At 39.4% G+C, this 22,413-nt stretch overlaps 1 pseudogene; it reads right to left on the reverse strand.

Annotated features, from left to right (window-relative positions):
• Window positions 1–3,528: 3,528 nt before the first annotated feature.
• LOC133092451 (large ribosomal subunit protein uL14-like) lies at window positions 3,529–4,019 on the reverse strand (annotated as a pseudogene).
• Between the last annotated feature and the right edge of the window lie 18,394 nt (window positions 4,020–22,413).

The following is a 22,413-nucleotide window of genomic DNA, read 5'->3' on the forward strand; positions in this document are numbered from 1 at the left end:
CTCTTCCATTGGTTTCCCCATGGGTTTACCTGCCCACAACTTACCACCTATAGAAGCCCAATCATCCCCTTCCCTCTCTTGTCACTTTCCCACAATTTATCGTCTTTGTTAAAACAGTATATAAGCCCTCAAGTCTAACCACTTCTTTGAGTTTTCACTTCTTTTCTATGGAGACTCCATGCATGTACAATTAAATATAGTAACATCAATAAAATTTGTAAACTTTTTTCCCTGTTAATCTATCTCTTGTCAGGTTAATTTGCAGGTCCTAGGTACAGAATACAATACTTTCTTTCCCAACTCCCTTGCTTCTCAGTGGCTAAGAGGCATAGTTCTGGCGATGAGACACGGGCGCAGCCTGCTGAGGAAGTCCTGAGGGGTTAGCTCTCCTGACACAAGAATGGATGGAGCAGTTGCCATGCCTTCCACTTTCTTCCTGCCTTTCACATGATGTAATGTGTGGAGCTGCAGCAGCGGTCTTGCAGCTATGAGGAAACAAGCATGCTTGTGGGGCCAAGAAAACTCACAGGGATCTGAGAAATGCCAGCCCTGAAATCATTGGGTTAAGCAGCATCCTCCTTATGTGAGAAAAACAAACACATCCTTGTTTAGGCCATGGTAGGTCAGATTTTCTCTATTTTGAAAAAAAAAAAAAAAAAGAATGCTTTCTTAACATACATCAAGAACTTAAAAGTGTCTTTTCTACACACACACAGCCTCTTTCCAGATATGAAAAAATCTCATGTTGGCAATTTATTTGCAAGGATGGTTTTGAATGAGTAATTGAAAGACTGGTGGGGGCCTGGTGGAGGGGGCAGTACAGGAGGCCATGCTCCCTGAGCCTCAGGCATGAATAGCCTACACATACCTTCAGAGTTGGTGGGGTTAGTGTTCTCTGTTGGGCTGTGGAGATCAACTGGGGATAAAAACATCACAAAGCTATCAAATCTTTCCCTGGCAGCCAGTGTACTGAAAGCTCCAAGGGAGATGACTGGGGAATAAAAAGCCAGTTTAGGGTAAGGAGACATTGTTGGGACTGACATGCAGACAGGTCCTTTGTACGATGTGCTCAGTGTAGCAAGATGGTCTCTGGCAACCCTGCCAGCTTCATTGCCTGCATCACCTGGCTTAGCTGCATCCATGCAACTGAAGGAGTAAAAAACCAGAGTAAAGCTTTACCTCTGATTCCTTCCCACAAACATTATTTTAACTTTCCTGGACTAGGGGAAGGAAGCTTGTCTTTACTCTTGAGGAAAGAAGCCCTCGATGACCAAAATAACTTGTATGCATTTTATAACTTGGCTTTACATTAATGTATATCCATAGTTCTGAGCTTTCTCTGACCTGGTGGTAAGCAGTTTAATTTCATTTATCAAGTTTATTGCAATTCACAAATATCAGTGCAACAAAGAGAGGTGCTTGAAAAATGAGTGTAGAATTCTGCAAGGATATTAATTTGTCATTGGAAAGACAACTCTGTGTCTTGCCACGAACAGATTCTTGCCTTCTTAGTTTGCATGATATACTCTTGCACTTTCATATGAAAATAGAAAAAAATAGCCTATTTTGTTGTTAATACACAAATCGTGAGAGTAGAATTCAAGGCCACTTGTTTTAATATTGAATATGTAATTGGTACAATATATAGTCTTTCTCAGATTCTTTTCCATTATAGGTTATTACAAGATTGAGTACAGTTACCTGTGCTATACACTAGGACCTTGTTGTTTACCTATTTTATATATAGTAGGGTATATATGTTGATCCCAAACTCCTAATTTATCCCTCCCCCACTTCTTTCCCCTAACCATAAGTTTGTTTTCTATGTCTATTTCTGTTTTGTAAATAAGTTCATTTGTATCTTTTTTTAAGATTCCACATATAAGTGATATCACATGGTATTTGTCTTTCTCTGTCTGACTTACTTCATTTAGTATGATAATCTCTAGCTCCATCCATGTTGCTGCAAATGGCATTAGCTCCATCCATGTTGCTGCAAATGGCATTATTTTTCTTTTTTATGGCTGAGTAGTATTCCATTGTATATATGTACCACTTCTTCTTTATCCATTCCTCTGTTGATACACTTAGGTTGCTTCTGTATCTTGACTATTGTAAATAATGCAGCTATGAAGATTGGGGTGCATGTATCTTCTCAAATTAGTGTTTTCATTTTCTTCAGATAGATACCCAGGAGCAGAACTGCTGGGTCATATGCTAGCTCTATTTTTAGTTTTTTGAGAAAACTTCATACTGTTTTCCACAGTTGCTGTACCAATTTACATTCCCACCAACAGTGTTGGAGGGTTCTCTTTTCTCCAAGTCCTCACCAATGCTTGTTATTTGTGTTCTTTTTGATGATGGCCATTCTGACAGGTGTGAGGTGATATCTCACTGTGGTTTTGATTTGCCTTTCCCTGATGATAAGTGATGTGAGCATCTCTTAATGTGCTTGTTGACCATCTGTATGCCTTCTTTGGAAAAATGTCTATTTAGGTTTTCTGCCCATTTATTAATCAACTTCTTTGTTATTTTGATATTGAATTGTATGAGCTGTTTATATAGTTTGGATATTAACCCTTTACTGGTCATATCATTTGCAAATATTTTCTCCCAGTCAGTAGGTTGTCTTTTCATTTTGTTAATGGTTTCCTTTGCTGTGCAAAAGCTTTTAAGTTTAATTAGGTCCCATTTGTTTACTTTTGCTTCTGTTACCTTTGCCTGAGGAAAAAGTTCCAAAAAAATATTGTTACGATTTATGTCAAAGTGTATTCTGCCTATATTTTCTTCTAGGAGTTTTATGGTTTCCAGTCTAACATTTACATCTTTAATCCATTTTGAGTTTATTTTTGTGTATGGTGTGAAAGAGTATATATCTTTTGTGGCTCCATAGCAACCAAGACAATTTGGTCCAGTTCTATTATTTTTTTGTAGTTATTAAGAAAGGAATAAAGAATGGCTTTTCAAAATATAAATTTATAATATTGGAGCTGCTCTGTTAAGCCATACATGCCTTACTCTATCTATCCCTCAATCCTGATAAGCTACTCTTCACTGATAATCTCTGTTTAGATGGTTCTATGTTGTTTGTCTCTAAATAAGGAAGATTCAGTGATTTCTGGATGTGAGGCATAAATGGAGTAAGCAAACACTTTTTCATCTCTCTGTTTATGTTAGTCTTGGCTGTGTGTGAATTTGCAAACACGCACACACCAGTCATCAAAGCGCAAAGGAAGAGAACAGCAGCAAGAGGACAATGAATGGCTTCATTTGAATCGTTGTTTGTTTGTTTGTTTTTTGCTTATCTTTAAATTGTTTAGTCTTAAATGTGATAGCAAGCTCTTTTAGATAAGGAGTGAATAGATGAGACAGAAAAGTTTAAGAAAATGGGATTTAGTGTAAATGTTGCTAAGCTTACCTCACAGGGAAAATACGTGGCTTAGGAGTAGATGCATTTCTAAATAAGTTTTTAATTTTTTTTTGCACTGGGTAGTTTTATTTTACAGAGGGGGTAAGGGTTAGGTGGTGTCAAGAAGAGTGACATGGAGCAAATAATTTTTATTATTATTTTTTTCTTTTACAAATACACTGAAGAATCATGCAATGCTGCCAGCATTGGATGCAATCCTGGGCCACAAGTCTGCACATGCTTTTGCAACTGGTCCTGTGATGGCAGAACCTTTCATCTAGCCTTTATTGTTTACTATGACCCCCGCGTTATCTTCAAAATAAAGAAACACACCATCCTTTCTCCGGTATGACTTTCGTTGTCGAATTACCACTGCTGGATGTACCTTCTTTCTGAGCTCTGGTTTGCCTTTCTTGACGGTGGCCATCACCATGTCACCCATACCAGCAGCAGGAAGTCTATTCAGTCGTCCCTTGATCCCCTTCACAGAGATGATATACAGATTTTTGGCTCCTGTGTTGTCAGCACAGTTGATCACGGCTCCAAACGGAAGACCCAAGGAAATCCGGAATTTCGCACCAGAGGACCCACCACGTCCTCGCTTCTACATCTTGAGCGCCAGACTCTAAATAAATTTTTGAAGGCTTTCTGACCACAGTAAATCAAGTATTAAATATATCTGGATATATTTTTGCAGTGGGAATTTGTAAGGCACTGGGACCGGGAAATTAATAATTTCAACAGAGAATGGGTAGCAATAGACTCAGAACTGAAGTAAAACACTTAGCAGAGCCCTCGTGATGCAGGGGGCAGTTGATGACGGTGACAACATGGCAGGGATGAGGCACTGGCTCTGTCAGCGTGGTATAAGTTAGTACTTAATGTTGGTATAAATGCATCTTGCTTTTAGTGATACTTGAATTAAAAATTTTGCGATTACAGTTTGTTTTCATTTGAATACTCTCATACAAAAATCACTCATAATTTAAGAAATTTATAAATTATTATTTTTTAAAAAGCACCCTAACTGAAAAGTTACTCTGATGCATAAGAAGTCAGGTAAATATTACAGTCAAAATTTGAAGCAACTTGGAAAACATGCTTAATAATTTTAATTGCAACAGCAGAAATATTTTTGGATGAAGCACTTAAATCTCTTCCTTCTCCTGGAAATCCTTTGAGATTAAGTGGATGGAAAAACAGATGAACAGTTACATGTACTGGTTGCCAAGTGAGACACAGTACTGAGTGAAAATCAGTGGCTTTCATTTTCTGCTGGAGGACAAATTATTGTCATTCGCTTATAACTAAAAAATATGTATCTGCATTTCGTGGGTCTGGGGGAACTGCAGTACACAGAAAAGGGAAAGATGGTCCAGACTTTTTGCAGTGATCATAGCTTCTCTTTGACTTAATTGGGTGCCAGAGTAATTCAAGGGCCAAAGCCAAAGAGGAAGTACAGTGAAGCATTTTAATAATGTGGTTTTGAGGAAACTGCCCTCATTAACCATATAGTGAGGTGATTATGCTGGGGCTGGTTATCATTTTTTGGGGGAGACATGATCTGACCTGGGTTGTGTCCAAATCTTGAATCCCTCTATCAGAACTAAAATCTTAAGGGTTTCAATAAACATATCTTGGAAGCTAAGTTCCTAGGGATTTATCACTAATGGAATAAAACTGAGCTTTTACTTTTTGACAGACCTTGACAGAAACGCACAAGCACTTACGAATGTGTCTAGGGAACTCATTTTCTATGGAAAACACTAACTCAGTGAAATTATAACCCTCATTCTGTAACCACATTAAATGTTAAAATGGAAAATGTCAGCATGGTTAGTCTGGAATCAATGCAGTCACTGCTTAGAGGCAGTTCTGCTAACTTAGGTTCAAATAAAGGAGGTGAGTATTGTTTAATTGTTTGTAGTGTTTCTGAATAGCCATGGCTTTTGCAAACACTAACATAAGCATCTCATTGGATTCTATGACTTATTACCAGTATTTGAAATCCTTTTTATAGTCTATGGAAAATATACAGTATTCCTATTTTCTTGGGTAACTACCCACAGCATAAAAGGTATAGAGGCAGTTTGCTAAAATACTTTGTTAGGAAGCAAAATTTACAAAAACAAAATACGAAAAACCATGTACAAATGCAAACTTTCCCTATATTTAACCCACTTATTTTATAGTTTCTATTTTAAATGCTAACTATCAATAACTATTTCAGATATCCAACAACAAAATAAATAAAAATACCAGTAGTAATAGGGGGTTGTTAAATAAATATGTAATGTAATTATAGAACTCTGCATTCTTGTATAGAATTCAGTTCAACATTTTGGAAAGTGAGGTAGATATACAACTACTAATATAATAAGATATTCAGTACATATCATTGAGTTACAGAAAGTATGTTGAACAACAGCCTATATAGTCTGGTTTTATTTGTATAAGATATATATTTATATCCTTTATAAAATTCTGATATACTAACAAGAAACTATTGCCAGTGGTTGTCTTTGGGAAGTGGGACAATAATGGTAAGAGAAAGGTGTGATTTTACTCTTCCGTTTATATCCTTGGGAAAATTTGGACTTTTTTTTTTTAAAAGTGACTATTCTTTAATAAAAATAATCTGGAAGAGGGATAAATTGGGAATTTGGGATTAACAGATACACAGTACTACATATAAAATAAACAACAAGGACCTACTGTATAGCACAGGGAACTATATTCAATATCTTGTAATAACCTATAATGGCAAAGAATCTGAAAAATAATATATATGTATATGTGTGTGTGTATAACTGAATCACCTTTCTGTACTCCTGGAACATTGTAAGTCAACTATACTTCAATAAAAAAAATAAAAAATAATCTGAAGCTATTTACAGATGATTCAAATGCATGAAAATCTGGGTTTTTGGCAATAGATGAAAATACACTGATTGTAATTAGCTGGTTTTCTTTAGACCTTTTGAAATGAGGTAGGACCAAGCCAGTGGCTCTCAGTCAGGGATGATTTTGCAGCCAAAGGGACATTTGGCAAAGTCTGGAGATATTTTTTATCATCACCACTTGGGGGTGTGCTACTGGCATCTAATGGGTAGAGTCCAGTGATGCTGCGAAGTATCCCACAATGCACAGGACAGCTCACCCCGCAAAGGTTTTATCACCCTAAAATGTCAGTAGTGCCCAGGTTGAGAGACTCAGAATTAGGCATTGGTGAAGCACCAGTGGGAAAGCATCCCGTGTCAGCAGCCTGTGAACACGTGCGCTCATTTGCAGGACAGGCAATTCGTTACGTCTGTGGCTTGTTTATCTTCTAGTGGAGATTTTCTAACTGATTTCATGAGATCTTAGAAGTAGATGGGCATTACCAAGCAGAGGGACTAGTGCAGCTGTTGTATCTCTGGAAAGGCCGTGATTGCTGTTGTTTTGGCAGGTAACATGAGGAAAAGGCTGCCGTTTGTTCTGTGCTCTGATGCCAGGGACGATTTTCAAGTTAGTTATAAGGAATCGTTTCTTAGCTACAAGAATCATTAAACAATGGATTGGGTTACTAAGAGAATCTCTGGAGGTTTTGAAAAATTGGATAGCTAATTTAAGGATATTCTGCCAAAATTAAGGGGATAAGTCACAAAATATTTTCAGGCTGTTTGAACTAGTTCCATCAATCTATGAATAACATAAACAGATGTTTAAAAGAAGTTATTATTTAAAGGAACATTTTAGACTTCAAATTTGAGATTTTTGCGATGTGTGTACTCTGATATACAAAAAAAACCTTGAAAAATTCAATTGTCTATACCTCAGCAAAGCTGAAAAAAACCCCAAACCAAACCAAAACAAAAAGAAAAACACACCAATGTCCTGACGAAATCCAGGTACTCAATATCCCTTCGTGATCTTGTCTTCATCCAGTTTCTCACTTTAAATCTTTTGTTAATGTTCTTTCTCATAACTTATGCTGGGCCAGATGAATTGGACACTCAGTTTCCCAAGAATTATGCCTTTCTTATTGTCTGTCCTCATTCCCGTCTGACTGCAGAACTTACACAGCATTGACCCGTGAACAGATCTGTCTGTGGTCCCCAAGTGTGCCGTGCACACTGCCGCCTCCTTCCAATGAAATGGGAGAGGGGCCTTGATGCCACTCGGCAGTGTTCTCTCTCCCATGCACTCTCCCATCTCCTAGACGATTATTTCCTTCCTTCTCTCCTTGAGCCTCCAGCACCTCCTGAGGCCACCCGAGGAGCCTCACAAATCCCCGCCTGGACCCCCCCTCGTGAGCTCCACCTCCTCCATGCCCCCTTCACGTTGTCTAAATCCAATCCCTCCCCTGAGCTCAGCCTCCATCCCTCTCTCTGCTCAGGATGGATCCGGCGGTTCTCCCTTCTCTCTCAGCATCGTCCATCTTCACCTCTTTCCTGAAACATGCTCTCGTGTCTCCCTTCTTAAAAACAAGACAGAAGAAAACACACTTCTTTCCCCATGCCTAGCACATTCTCATTTCTCATCTCCCTTTTTTAGAAAAACTTGTCAGAAATTCTATACTGGTATCTCTGATTCAAGTTTTGGGTGTAGCTTTACTTCTAAAGATTTGGAGATCTATTGAACACAAGAGTAACCTTCTTTTATGAATTTGGGTTATTGTGTTTGTAACAGGGAAGAACAAACCTGACTCCATATTGGAGCTGCTTCTTTTACTTTAACCTTTATGTTCTATTGCTTTTGCTACAAGTTAATCACTAAAGGGATGTTGCCTACAGCTTAAAGCGTCCACAGTGGCCCATCTCTGGGAACCCTGCCTCCCATGCCTGAGTGTTAAGCTAAAATACTTGTGTTTAGCTCCCAGGAAACGTCCTGACCAGGCCCATCTGTGAATGGCTGCAGGAAGGAAGACATTAGCACATCTCCTCTCCAGAGTCTGGTTGGACCAGGAAAGACTTACAACAACTTGTCACCTTTTTCACTTTACCTCCTCACCTCTCCCTCTTTGCTCTATAAGATAAACTAGCATCCAAACCCTGGGCAAGATGGTTCTTTGGGACATGAGTCCACCATCTTCTCTGTCTGCTGGCTTTCTGAATAAAGTCGCTGTTCCTTGTCCCAACACCCTGTCTCTCAATTTATTGGCCTGTCATGCAGCCAGCAGTATGAACTTAGACTTGGTAACACATTGATGCCTTAGGGGCTTTGAGGGCACTCATGTCCTATAACTTTGACCACAGACTCCTGTGCTTTTGGAGTCCTGTCAAATTTTTATGGTTTTTCCTCCACAATTCTTTATCAGCTGTCACTTCAACTATCATTAATCTATCTGCTCTATAGAGTCAGTACTCTGATTACCATTTCTAATTTATTACTTAAATCTGCTATGGCTAAAAATGCAGATACTCAGACATTATGTGTAGACCTCTTTGTAAAGTGAGCAAATGAGCTATGAACGAGGGCCTGATAAAGGACAAGATTTCCTTCTTTCTCTTTTTTTAATGCCTGGGTTTTCAAGAATCAAAGTTTTGGAGATTCTAGGATGAGTGATCTTTAGTTGGGTGAGATGTTATTATAAACATTGCTTAGGGTTTAGTATTCTGCCATAATGAACATCCAGTGAGCATATATTGAATGAGTGCACATGCTTCCCAACACACAGAATAGCTGGAAGTTCTAAATTTTGTATTTATACATTTCTAGCATAGGCCTCAAACTATGACACAACTCTTTTCTCGACTGTCCAGCTATCCCATTTGATTCCTTCTCAGTTCATTGATGACACTAGTAGTGCAGCCAAGAAATAAAGACCATAAATCAAGGGCTGTTGTACATCTTCTTAACAGGCTTTCCACCCAGCAATGCCTTTCCACTCCCCCTCTCCCAGCTGTGATTCCAGTCTGGATTAGCTCATGTCTGGCTGGTACACTTTTTTTTTTAATTTAATTATTTATTTATTTATTTATTTTTGGCTGTGTTGGGTCTTCGTTTCTGTGCGAGGGCTTTCTCTAGTTGCGGCGAGCGGGGGCCACTCTTCATCGCGGTGCGCGGGCCTCTCACTATCGCGGCCTCTCTTGTTGCGGAGCACAGGCTCCAGACGCGCAGGCTCAGTAGCTGTGGCTCACGGGCCTAGTTGCTCCGCGGCATGTGGGATCTTCCCAGACCAGGGCTCGAACCCGTGTGCCCTGCATTGGCAGGCAGATTCTCAACCACTGCGCCACCAGGGAAGCCCCGGCTGGTACACTTTTAATGGCTTCCTTTGGATTACACTTTAGCCTTAGAGCCAAAGCCTCCACAACTGGCCACAAACTACTTTCCTAAACCTAAGAGTCCAGTACATTGACCTTTGTACTCTGATCAGTAGTTTTTTCTTTCATGTTTTAAGCATTTAGTATGTTTGAGGCACTAGCACGGAGCACTTTACATACCTTATTTTATTTCATCCTCCTAACAAAGCCATTGAGTAGCTATTAATATCATCATGCTCTTACAGCTTAGAAGGTAAGGCATAGAGGACTAACTTGCTTGGGGAATCACAGAACTAGGAAGTTGCAGAACTGGGATTCAGATCAGGTCTGTCCGACTTCAGAACATGTGTTTTTAACCACTGCCCTCTACTGGTCCCCCCACCCCCTCCATTGACCTGCTTATAAGACCCCTGAAAAACCATTCACATTTGTGCTTCCCTTTCTCAGCTCATGACAGTTTTGCCGCATATCTTATTTTCAGCTAAGTCTTACCCTTCAAGACCAAGGTCCATTACACCTTCAAACTGACTCCCTCTCTATTTCTATTCTGGGTGTGCTGTCCCCCTTTTAAATCTTTCAGTGCAGGGATGAGATGCTGGCTGCTTCATAAAAGTATTTTATGTTTGTGTTGCCCTGGGTGTCCCAAGATGTTTCCCAACAAGGCCAAAGACAAGAATGATGCATCTAAATAGACATGGTACCATTGCTACTTGACAGACGTATTGGAGATGGAAGCTCTACAAATTCAGACTCAGGGTTCAGGGGAGCAATGATTTCTAAGGAAGACAATAGTTTATCACCTCACTTCTCCCTCCTTCATATTTAAAGAATAAATTTAAAAAGTAAAAAGGGGAAAAATATGGTTCTCTCATTATTTTTCCTTTTTGGAGAAGTTTCCAGAAACAAACAACTGGATTGATGAAGCCTCATGGAGAATTTTATATTTAAATGTCCAAGGTATGGGCAAGAGGGGCCAAACAGAGCAGAGTGGAACATAGGCACCATGTATTCTGAGTGGCAGATCTGACAATGCTGATAGTCAGTAGTGTTATGTTCTATTCTTGGGTGTGCCTCTCAACTGATGGGTGAATTTGGGCAAGGGTCTTTACCTTGCTGGATTTCAGCTTTCTTCACCTGTCAAAGGTGGAGACAGTACCAGTGGTTGTAATATTATTTGACTCTAGGAGGAAGATGAGGTGATAATAAAACTGTGTGAAATTTCATTTTTCAAGGGGACATAGAAGGGAGAGACGATAAATGAAGAAAAATTGAGAAGGCACCTAGAATAAAATTGAGCAGGAGGGAATGAGTAAATCTACATAGCGTTGGAGGAGCCAGAGAATCTGTACTTTGCCCACCTGTTGTCCATTTCCTCTTTGCCTCTTAATGCCTTCAGTCCCGGCTGAGGAGATGTCTGGCTTCAACAGTAAGGCTACTCTTGTTTCCCACTTTCCCTGCTGCCTTGGCAATTAAGCACAGCTCTGGGACCAAATCCTGACCAATGAGATCTAAGAAGCAGAAGTCTTCTAAAGGAATTTCTGGGAAAACTAACAGGGAAAGATGGAGCTACATGCCACTCTTCCCTTTCGTCCTGCTTTGAACATGGACTTGATGTCTGGAGCGACAGTGGCTATCTTTCCATGAATTAGGAGATAAGCCTGGAACATAAAAACCAGCACAAAGGATGGTGGACTGGGAAATACAGGAAAAGCCGCGGACCCTAATGGCATGGCTGGACAGCTGATCTGGTGTCAGCAAACACTTTCTGCTGGACTGTTTATGTGAGAAAAATAAATTCTTATTTGTTTAACCCACTGATGATTGGTCTTTCCCTTTGTTGCATGTAGAGTGCATTTCTCACTGATAGAGAGGGGATGGATGAAAATAGCAGTGCAGGCTTGCTACCTGGAGGGGAACGTCAGAGCTCCGAGGGTGAAGGAACCCTGGAGATGACTGCCAACCAGGGAAGGGGAAGTGCGGGTTAGGGTTAAGGCTTCAGAGATGACCTTGAAAGTTAGGCTAGATAAATGCAAGTCTTTGTTTGAAGATTGTCTGAGGACAATTAGAAGAATAAGGGACAAGTTAAAACAGGAAGTCCCGTGGTCACAATTTTAAAGAAAAAGAAATGAAAATGTGAGGAGACGCTTTACCAAGAGATCAGACCCCAAACACAGCAGGTAGCTTTCCTCTGGTGTATTTCTATGACAACTTCTGTAACAGTCTTTTGTTTGCATCAGACAAACCCAAATTGAGGAATATTCTACAAGACAACTGGCCCACGTTCTTCAAAACTCATGTCATTGTCTCCAGGTTAAAGGAAGCTACAGAGCTGAGGATGCTGAATGCAAGGTGTGATCCTGGCTGGAGCCTGGATTAGGAAAAAAATATTTTTTTCTATAAAGGACATAATTAGGACAATTGATGAACTATGAATATGGATGTTATATTAGATAGTCTTATTTTATTAATGTTAAATTTCTTGAATTTAGTCATCGTATGGGAGCTAAGAGAATGTAGTTTTTAGGAGATCCAGGCTGAAGTGCTTAGGTGGGAAGAGTCATGATGTCTACAATTTACTCTCAAATCATTCAGCAAGAAAACATATGCATGTGTGTGGGTTTGGTGAGAGAGAAAAAGCAAATGTGGGAAAATATTAATGGGTGAATCCAGAGGAAAGTATATGGGTATTCATTGTACTACTTTTGTAGGTTTGAAATTTTTCAAAGTACAACAAAAAAAGCTTGGTACATATTTTAATTATTTAACCTTATTGTAGCTGAAACAGTTTGTAAAGTTTCCAGGTTTTAGATTTTATTTTTTGGCCAAGCCACGTGGCTTGTGGGATCTTAGTTCCCCAACTGGGGATTGAACCTGGGCCATGGCAGTGAAAGCGCTGAGTCCTAACCACTGGATTTCCAGGGAATTCCCTAGAATTTTTATTATTTGAAGAATATTTAACTCACTCCCATCTGCCTGGTATTTGGACACATACCCACACGGTTTTTAAGTAAATATGAAATTACCTGGACACCGTGTGTGTGTGTGATGCATGTGTGCTTTAAACTTTCTCAGAATTATGGGTGTGAGACACAAAGAATTTTAAATGCCAGAAATATTATTTATAAGATATGTCATCCCATATCATCTGTGTGTTTATGACTTGGAGTCTAATTTTGGACTGATATTTTTTTCCATCTTTGAAAATATTTTTCCAAGTGATATTTTTTTCCATCTTTAACCCAAAGGACAATTTCAAAGGCATTTACAGGCTATGAGAGTTGGACAAAGTTTTATTGGGCGTGACACAAATGTCTCACGATGCATAGTGGGGATATTACCTTTTGGGGAGGATATACCATAAGCAGGCTTCTAGATGTCATTATGGGCCAGCTCAGGGCAGGGGCTGTTAGCCAACCGCACATCTGCAGGCTACAGATTAAGTGGCTACTGCTTCCTTTCTAGAATTCCCATGTGGCTGTTATTCTGTGAATGACATATACCATGGGCTTAATTTTAATGCTTTTCCCTACAGCTACGTATTATTCAGCAAAGTCAAACAGGCTCATTTAAATCTGAAAGCAGTGTTTTCCTGATTCTGCCTTTTCTTGGAGTTACCACAACTGCAGACCACGGCAGTTCCCAACGCTTGGTGCCTACGCCTGCACCCCCATGCCCAGCAAAGGCTGAGTGTGCCTGCTGCCGGGCAGGGAGGGTGTCTTGGAAGTTCCCAATGTGCCCTTGTGGACTCTCAGTAGGTCTTGTCACTTCTCAGTTCCCTCTTCCAGAACATGGGGATTAGTAAAACTCCCTCCCAGGGTTTTTGGTGTGATTAGATAAAACTAATGGATGTGAAAGAGCCCCTTACTGCCTTTCACAGAAGTCATATGTATTAAATGTGAATTCCCCTTCTTTATAAGTCCACTAGTCTTTTTTATTTTATATTGGAGTGTAGCCGATTAACAATGTTGTGTTAGTTTCAGGTGTACAGCAAAGTGATGCAGTTACACATATACATGTATCTATTCTTTTCCAGATTCTTTTCCCATATAGATTGTTACAGAATATTCACCAGAGTTCCCTGTGCTATACAGAAGGTCTCTGTTGGTTATCCATTTATCCACTGGTCTTGATTTCCAGGTAATTTCTATTGTAACTAACAACTGTGCTAAAATATATTTAACAGAATCTATACTGTACAACCCATGAAATTGTAAGCAGCATGGGCCAAATATTGGCAGAGATGCTGAGAGTCACACGTGGTCCACTTGAATGCTAACACTCTCTCTGAGATCAAGTAAAGGTTGCTTATGCCTTTCTTTTCTTATAAATGTCTATCAGGAACTACTTAATACTCCACTTAATCTTTTGTAGAGCTCTCCCATCCTCAAATCATTCATGATTGAGTTCTAATGAACATAGCCACCTAAGGGTACTTCGTTTGTGTTGCCAACTGCCCGACATTTTATTTCTGTTTATGCTGCCATCTGAAATTAAGAGTGAAGCCTGTGGAGGTGGGGTTGGGGGATGGGGCGTCCCTCGGTGTGGGAGCTCTTCTCACCCTGCCCTGGACGATGCCCCTGGAGCATCCAGGTCATCCCTCAGGAGCCTGAGGCCAAGCGGTGGCATAATTTCCTGTTCCCAGCAAGCCCCTCAGAACCCAGTATGGTGATGTGTGGCTGACAGGGTCTTGGTGCTCCGGCCAGGTGTCAGGCCTGAGCCACTGAGGTGAGAACCAAGTTCAGGACATTGGTCCACCAGAGACCTCCTGGCATCATGTAATATCAACTGGTGAGAGTTCTCCCAGAGATATCTCAATGCTAACACCCAGCTCCACTCAACGACCAGCAAGCTCCTGTGCTGGACACCCCATGCTAAACAACTAGCAAGACAGGAACACAACCCCATCCATTAGCAGAGAGGCTGCCTAAAATCATAATAAGGTCACAGACATCCCAAAACATACCACTGGACATGGTCCTGCTGACCAGAAAGACAAGATTCATCCTCATCCAGCAGAACACAGGCACCAGTCCCCTCCACCAGGAAGCTTACACAAGCCACTGAACCAACCTTACCCACTGGGGGCAGACACCAAAAGCAATGGGAACTATGACCTGCAGCCTGCAAAAAGAAGACCCCAAACACAGTAAGATAAGCAAAATGAGAAGACAGAGAAATACACAGCAGATGAAGGAGCAATGTAAAAACCTACCAGACCAAACAAATGAAGAGGAAATAGGCAGTCTTCCTGAAAAAGAATTCAGAGTAACGATAGTAAAGATGATCCAAAATTTTGGAAATAGAATGGAGAAAATACAAGACACATTTAACAAGGACGTAGAAGAACTAAAGAGCAAACAAACAATGATGAACAACAAAATAAATGAAATTAAAAATTCTCTAGAAGGAATCAATAGCAGAAAAACTGAGGCAGAAGAATGGGTAAGTGACCTGTAAGATAAAATAGTGGAAATAACTACCACAGAGCAGAATAAAGAAAAAAGAATGAAGAGAATTGAGAACAGTCTCAGAGACCACTGGGACAACATTAAATGCACCAACATTCGAATTATAGGGGTCCTAGAAGAAGAAGAGAAAAAGAAAGGGACTGAGAAAATATTTGAAGAGATTATAGTTGAAAACTTCCATAATATGGGAAAGGAAATACTTAATGAAGTTCAGGAAGCTCAGAGAGTCCCATACAGGATAAATCCACGGAGAAACACACCAAGACACATATTAATCAAACTATCAAAAATTAAATACAAAGAAAAAATATTAAAAGCAGCAAGGGAAAAACAACAAATAACACACAGGGGAATCCCCTTAAGGTTAACAGCTGATCTTTCAGCAGAAACTCTGCAAGCCAGAAGGGAGGGGCAGGACATATTTAAAGTGATGAAAGGGAAAAGCCTACAACCAATATTACTCTACGCAGCCAGGATCTCATTCAGATTTGATGGAGAAATTAAAACCTTTACAGACAAGCAAAAGCTATGAGAATTCAGCACCACCAAACCAGCTTTACAACAAATGCTAAAGGAACTTCTCTAGGCAGGAAACACAAGAGAAGGAAAAGACCTACAATAACAAACCCAAAACAATTAAGAAAATGGTAATAGGAACATACATATTGATAATTACCTTAAATGTAAATGGATTAAATGCTCCAACCAAAAGACACAGACTGGCAAAATGGATACAAAAACAAGACTCATATGTAGACTGTCTACAAGAGACCCACTTCAGACCTAGGGACACATATAGACTGAAAGTGAGGGGATGGAAAAGATATTCCATGCAAATGGAAATCAAAAGAAAGCTGGAGTAGCAATTCTCATATCAGACAAATTAGACTTTAAAATAAAGAATGTTACAAGAGACAAAGAAGGACACTACATAAGATCAAGGGATCAATCCAAGAAGAAGATATAACAATTATAAATATTTAGGCACCCAACAGAGGAGCACCTCAGTACATAAGGCAAAGGGTAACAGCCATAAAAGGGGAAATAGACAGTAACACAAGAATAGTAGGGGACTTTAACACCCCACTTTCACCAATGGACAGATCAACCAAAATGAAAATAAATAAGGGAACACAAGCTTTAAATGATACATTAAACAACCCGGACTTAATTGATATTTATAGGACATTCCATACCAAAGCAACAGAGTACACTTTCTTCTCAAGTGCTCATGGAACATTCTCCAGGAGAGATCATATCTTGGTCACAAATCAAGCCTTGGTAAATTTAAGAAAATTAAAGTCGTGTCAAGTGTCTTTTCTGACTACAATGCTATGAGACTAGATATTAATTACAGGAAAAAAACTGTAAAAAATACAAACACATGGAAGCTAAACAATACACTACTTAATGACCAAGAGATCACTGAAGAAATCTAAGAGGAAATCAAAAAATACCTAGAAACAAATGATGATGAAAACATGATGGCCCAAAACCTATGGGATGCAGCAAAAGCAGTTCTAAGAGGGAAGTTTATAGCAATACAATCCTACCTCAAGAAACAAGAAACATCTCAAATAGACAACCTAACCTTATACCTAAAGTAATTAGAAAAAGAAGAACAAAAAACCCCCAAAGGTAGGAGAAGGGAAGAAAGCATAAAGATTAGATCAGAAATAAATGAAAAAGAAATGAAGGAAATGATAGCAAAGATCAATAAAACTAAAAGTTGGTTCTTTGAGAAGATAAACAAAAGTGGTAAACCATTAGCCAGACTCATCAAGAAAAAAAGGGAGAAGACTCAAATCAACAGCATTAGAAATGAAAAAGCAGAAGTAGCAACTAACAAACACTGCAGAAATACAAAGGATCATGAGAGATTACTACAAGCAACTATATGTCAATAAAACGGACAACCTGGAAGAAATGGACAAATTCATAGAAAAGCACAACCTTCCGAGACTGAACCAGGAAGAAATAGAAAATATAAACAGACAATCACAAGCACTGAAATTGAAACTGTGATTAAAAATCTTCCAACATACAAAAACCCAGGACCAGATGGCTTCACAGGTGAATTCTATCAAACATTTAGAGAAGAGCTAACAGCTATCCTTCTCAAACTCTTCCAAAATATAGCAGAGGGAGGAACACTCCCAAACTCATTCTATGAGGCCACCATCACCCTGATACTAAAACCAGACAAAGATGTCACACAAAAGAAAACTACAGGCCAATATCACTGATGAACATAGATGCAAAAATCCTGAACAAAATACTAGCAAACAGAATCCACCACCACATTAAAAGGATCATACACCATGATCAAGTGGGGTTTATCCCAGGAATGCAAGGATTCTTCAATATACACAAATAAATCAATGTGATACACCATATTAACAAATTGAAGGATAAAAACCATATGATCATCTCAATAGATGCAGAAAAAGCGTTTGACAAAATTCAACACCCATTTATGATAAAAACTCTCTAGACAGTGTGCAAAGAGGGAACTTACCTCAACATAATAAAGGCCATATATGAGAAACCCACAGCCAACCTTGTTCTCAATGGTGAAAAACTTAAACCATTTCCACTAAGATCAGCAGCAAGACAAGATTGCCCACACTCACCACTATTATTCAACATTTGGAATTTTAGTTTTGGAAATTTTAGCCACAGCAATCAGAGACAAAAAAGAAATAAAAGGAATCTAAATCGGAAAAGAAGTAAAACTGTCACTGTTTGCAGATGACATGATACTATATATACAGAATCCTTAAGATGCCTCCAGAAGCCTACTAGAGCTAATCAATGAAGTTGGAAAAGTAGCAGGATACAAAATTAATGCACAGAAATCTCTTGCATTCCTATACACTAATGATGAAAAATGTGAAAGAGAAATTAAGGAAACAATCCCACTTACTATTGCAACAAACGAATAAAATACCTAGGAATAAACCTACCTAAGGAGACAAAAGATCTGTATGCAGAAAACTATAAGACACTAATGAAAGAAATTTAAGATGATACAAACAGATGGAGAGATATACCATATTCTTGGATTGGAAGAATCAACATTGTGAAAATGACTATAGTACCCAAAGCAATCTACAGATTCAGTGCAATCCCTATCAAGCTACAAATGGCATTTTTTTCCAGAACTAGAACAAAAAATTTCACAATTTGTATGGAAACACAAAAGACCCCAAATAGCCAAAGCAATCTTGAGAAAGAAAAATGCAGCTGGAGGAATCAGACTCCCTGGCTTCAGACTATACTACAAAGCTACAGTAATCAACACAGTATGGTACTGGCACAAGAACAGAAATATAGATCAATGGAACAGGATAGAAAACCCAGAGAAAAACCCATGCACATATGGTCACCTTATCTGTGATAAAGGAGGCAAGAATAAACAATGGAGAAAAGACAGGCTCTTCAATAAGTGGTGCTGGGAAAACTGGACAGCTACATGTAAAAGAATGAAATTAGAACACTCCCTAACACCATACACAAAAATAAACTCAAAATGGATTAAAGACCTAATTGTAAGGTGAGACACTATGAAACTCTTAGAGGAAAATATAGGCAGAACACTCTATGACATAAATCACAGCAAGATCCTTTTTTGACCCACCTCCTAGAGAAATGGAAATAAAAGCAAAAATAAACCAGTTGTAACTAAGGAAAGTTAAAAGCTTTTGCACAGCAAAGGGAACCATAAACAAGACAAAAAGACAACCCTCAGAATGGGAGAAAATATTTGCAAATGAAGCAACTGACAAAGGATTAATCTCCAAAATTTACAAGCAGTTCATGCTGCTCAATATCAAAAAAACAAAAAACCCAATCCAAAAATGGGCAGAAGACCTAAATAGACATTTCTCCAAAGAAGATATACAGATTGCCAACAAACACATGAAAGGATGCTCAACATCACTAATCATTAGAGAAATGCAAATCAAAACTACAATGAGGTATCGCCTCACACCGGTCAGAATGGCCATCATCAAAAACTCTAGAAACAATAAATGCTGGAGAAGGTGTGGAGAAAAGGGAACCCTCTTGCACTGTTAGTGGGAATGTAAATTGATACAGCCACTATGGAGAACAGTATGAAGGTTCCTCAAAAAACTAAAAATATAACTACCATACTACCCGGCAATCCCACTACTGGGCATATACCCTGAGAAAACCATAATTCAAAAAGAGTCATGTACCACAATGTTCATTGCAGCTCTATTTACAATAGCCAGGACATGGAAGCAACCTAAGTGTCCATTGACAGATGAATGGATAAAGAAGATGTGGCATATATATACAATGGAATATTACTCAGCCATAAGAGGAAAAAAAAATTGAGTTTTTTGTAGTGAGGTGGATTCACATAGAGTCTGTCATACAGAGTGAAGTAAGCCAGAAAGAGAAAAACAAATACGATAGGTAACACATACATATGGAATGTAAAAAAAAAAATGGTTCTGATGAACCTAGGGGCAGGACAGGAATAAAGATGCAGATGTAGCGAATGGGCTTGAGGACATGGAGAGGGGGAAGGGTAAGTTGGGATGAAGTGAGATAGTGGAATGGACATATATACACTCCCAAATGTAAAATAGATAGCTAGTGGGAAGCAGCCACATAGCACAGATAGATCAGCTCGGTGCTTTGTGACCACCTAGAGGGGTGGGATATGGAGGGTGGGAGGGAGACGCAAGAGGGAGGAGATATGGGGATATATGGATATGTACAGCTTATTCACTTTGTTATACAGCAGCAAGTAACACAACAATGTAAAGCAATTATACTCCAATAAAGGTGTAAAAAAAAAAGTAAGTTTTAATTTAAAAAATGTTAAAAGAAAAGAAGTGTGAAGCCTGTGATGGGAAGTGGTTGCTAATTCAGGTTGCCAGGTTAAGCAGTGAGGAAGGATTCATTTTCTCTTCTTTCGGTTTTCCTCTTCAGTTGCTATTGCCACCTGGGCTGACTCTGAGTGGCTGCCTGCTCACCTGCCCACCTGCACCCAGCTCACTAGACCAACAAATGATGGATGCTCACCTGTGGCCTCTAGAATCGAATCATCAAGCAGAGAAGCAGTAGATGAATTCTTCTCTCCTTTAAAAGAAAATTCCTTTAGCTTCTCTCTGATCCTTACAATTCCTTTTGCATTCCTTCATCTTTTAGGGGTAAAGGAGTCTCTCTCTCTCTTTCCGCTTACCTTCCACTTGCGATCCTTCAGCATGGGCTGGTGACCTTCTCTGCACAGGTTTCCCAAATGTGTCAACTTTTCTCACCTCTGCTTCTTCCCCCACAGGGTCAGCCACTGTCACATCTTAGTGCCAGTGTCTCCCACTTGAACTTCTTTTTCCATTTTGCCTCTTTTCTACCTGTTCTCCATACAGCAGTCGAGGGATCTTTCAAAAATAAATTAGATCACACAATGTCCTTTCTCGAATCTTCTACAGTCACCTCTTTATTCTCAGAATACAATTCAAACTTTTTACCCTCACCTTTGGACCTCCCACAGATGAACAACTCCTATTCACTGACTTGGTTTCTTTTCACTCTTCCTGCCTCACTTAATTTGACTACAGTTATGGTCCTCTGGATAGGCTAAGTGTGGTCTTATTTTAGGGTTTTTGGATAAGCTGTTCCCCCTACCTAGATGCCTGGATTGTTCTTCCCTGGGATCATGGCTGTTTATTCCTTACTATTCAGGCTTCAGTATAAATATCCTTCCCTTTAGACTTAGGATGACTCCACTTAAAAGTCCTTCATACTCAACTCCTAGCTAGTTACTATCCTATTACACTCCTCTTTTTTCATTCTTCTTCACAGTGCTTATTACTATCTGAGACATTTTATTAATTAGTTTACTTCTTCTTGGAATTAAAAGTTACCACCAGCATGTAAATTTCCTTAGGTGAGGGCTCTCTCTTGTTTTGTCCACCATTGATTTCCAATGTCTATATTGGTGCTGGGAATACTGTAGGAACTCAAAAAAATATGAGTTGAAAGAAAAGGAGAATGAATAATTGTCCATGTATTTGAAACTTTTAGAATAGTATTTTTAAATGCAGGTGCTGTGAAGATGTCTTTAATGGTTGTGGCATGTGGCCCCTCTCTCCAGACTCTGGCTTCAGCTAGTTAGGATTCAGGTTCTATAAATATCTCCCACACCACAGAAATACAAAAGTAACATAAGAGATTACCATGAACAATTATATACCAATAAAATGGACAGCCTAGAAGAAAAGAACAAATTTCTAAAAATGTACAACCTTCCAAGACTGAACCAGGAAGAAATAGAAAATATGAACAGACCAGTTACCAGTAATGAAATTGAATCAGTAATAAAAAAATTCCCAACAAATAAAAGTCCAGGATCAGATGACTTTGCAGGTGAATTCTACCAAACATTTAGAGAAGAGTTAACACCTATCTTTCTCAAACTATTCAAAAAAAATGCAGAGGAAGGAACACTTCCAAGCTCATTCTATGAGGTCAGCATCACCCTGATACCAAAACCAGACAAAGATATTACAAAAAAAGAAAATTACAGGCTTGTCAATGCAGGGGACATGGGTTTGAGCCCTGGTCCGGGAAGATCCCATATGCTGTGGAGCAACTAAGCCCGTGAGCCACAACTACTAAGCCTGCACTCTAGAGCCTGCAAGCCACAACTACTGAAGCCTGTGCGCCTAGAGCCTGTGCTCCACAAGAGAAGCCATCGCAATGAGAAGCCCACGCACCGCAATGAAGAGTAGCCCCCGCTCACCGCAACTAGAGAAAGCCCGTGTGCAGCAACGAAGACCCAATGCAGCCAATAAATAAATAAATCAATAAATAAAATGTCTATAAAAGAAAAAAAAAAGAAAATTATAGGCTAGTATCACTGATGAATATAGATGCAAAAATCCTCAACAAAATATTAGCAAACTGAAAACAACAATACATTAAAAAGATCACATATCATGATCAAGTGGGATTTATCCTAGGGATGCAAGGATTGCTCAGTATCTTCAAAACAATCAATGTGATAACTCCCTGTTTGTTGTTTGGCCTGAAGTGACCCAGCACTGGAGCCTACAGGCCCTTTGGTGGGGCTAATGGCAGACTCTGGGAGGGCTCATGCCAAGGAGTACTTCCCAGAACTTCTGCTGCCAGTGTCCTTGTCCCCACAGTGAGCCACAGCCACCCCCTGCCTCTGCAGGAAACCCTCCAACACTAGGAGGTACCAGAGCATGATGAATATGAAAGCATGTTGAGTCCAAAGAAATATGTGTTG

The sequence above is a fragment of the Eubalaena glacialis genome, chromosome 5, assembly GCF_028564815.1.
Source record: "Eubalaena glacialis isolate mEubGla1 chromosome 5, mEubGla1.1.hap2.+ XY, whole genome shotgun sequence".
In the NCBI taxonomy this organism is placed as follows: Eukaryota; Metazoa; Chordata; class Mammalia; order Artiodactyla; family Balaenidae; genus Eubalaena; species Eubalaena glacialis.